Source organism: Suncus etruscus, chromosome 12, assembly GCF_024139225.1.
Source record: "Suncus etruscus isolate mSunEtr1 chromosome 12, mSunEtr1.pri.cur, whole genome shotgun sequence".
Taxonomy (NCBI): domain Eukaryota; kingdom Metazoa; phylum Chordata; class Mammalia; order Eulipotyphla; family Soricidae; genus Suncus; species Suncus etruscus.
The window spans coordinates 17489051-17490625 of record NC_064859.1 but is presented as its reverse complement, the minus strand read 5'-3'; the positions used below and the strand labels follow the sequence as shown (position 1 = coordinate 17490625).

The window sequence follows — 1575 nt, the reverse complement described above, 5'->3', positions numbered from 1 at the left end:
CCTCCGAGTGGGAGAAACTATTCACCCAACATCTTCAGATAAGGGGCTAATATCCAAAATATAGGGCACTGACAGAACTTCACAAGAAAAAACCATCTAATCCTATAAAAAATGGGGAGAAGAAATGAACAGACACTTTGATAAAAAAAGAAATACAAATGGCCAAAAGGCACATGAAAAAATGCTCCTCGTCACTAATCAACAGGGAGATGCAAATTAAAACAATGATGCGATACCACCTCACACTGCAGAGATTGGCACACATCACAAAGAATGAGAGCAGTCAGTGCTGGCGGGGATGTGGAGAGAAAGGAACTCTTATCCACTGCTGGTGGGAATGCCATCTAGTCCAACCTCTATGGAAAGCGATATGGAGATTCCTCCAAAATCTGGAAATTGAGCTCCTATTCGACCCAGCTATTTCACTCCTAGGGATATATCCCAAGAACACAAGAATACAACACAAAAACCCCTTCCTCACACCTATATTTATTGCAGCACTATTCACAATAGCCAGGCTCTGGAAACAACCAAGATGCCCTTCAACAGACGAATGGCTAAAGAAACTATGGTACATATACACAATGGAATATTATGCAGCCGTCAGGAGAGATGAAGTCATGAAATTTTCCTATACATGGATGTACATGGAATCTAACATGCTGAGTGAAATAAGTCAGAGGGAGAGAAAGAGATGCAGAATAGTCTCACTCATCTATGGGTTTTAAGAAAAATAAAAGTCATTTTTGTAACAATCCTCAGAGACAATGAGAGGAGGGCTGTAACACCAGCTCACTTTATGAAGCTCACCATAAAGAGTAGTGAATATGCTATAGAAATAACTACACAGAGAACTACCATAATCATGTGAATGAATGAGGGAACGGGAAAGCCTTTCTGGAGTACAGGTGGGGGTGGGGTGGGATGGAGGGAGATTTGGGACATTGGTGGTGGGAATGTTGCACTGGTGAAGGGGGGGTTCTTTACATGCCTGAAACCTAATCAGAATCATTTATGTAATCAAGATGTTTAAATAAAAGTAAAATGAAAAAAAAAAAGAAAAGACCTCCCAATGCTTACCACAGGCTGTGTTCTTTACACTGACTGTATAGAAAGAGGAGGTACAGTAAAAGCTTCTCATATACACCTCAAGCCAGGTCCTTTGCCTGGTGTTTATTGTGAATGGGGGGACAAAAAAAAAAAAAAGAAAGAAAAAGATATCAAGTGCATCCAGATAGGAAAGAGAGAAATCAAGCTCTCACTGTTTGCAAATGACATGCTACTATACTTAAAAATCCTAAGACTACCAAAAAGCTTCTAGAAACAATAAATTTATGTAGCAAAGTGGCAGGCTACAAAGTTAACACACAAAAATCAATGGCCTTTTTATACACAAATAATGATAGGAAAAAAAAGCAATCCCATTCACATTAGTGCCGTACAAACTAAAATACCTTGAAGTCAACTAAAGAGGTGAAGGACCTATCCAAAGAAAACTACAAATCCCTGCTTTAAGGAATAAAAAAGACACAAGGAAGTGGAGACACATACCCAGTTTGGAGGATTAACATCATA

General features: G+C 39.2%; 1 non-coding gene across 1 annotated transcript; it reads left to right on the top strand.

Annotated features, from left to right (window-relative positions):
- Positions 1 to 1063: 1063 nt before the first annotated feature.
- LOC126025453 (small nucleolar RNA SNORA51) lies at positions 1064 to 1196 on the top strand. Its single transcript, XR_007501458.1, has one exon. It is a non-coding gene; the product is annotated as a small nucleolar RNA SNORA51 (small nucleolar RNA).
- Positions 1197 to 1575: the final 379 nt, after the last annotated feature.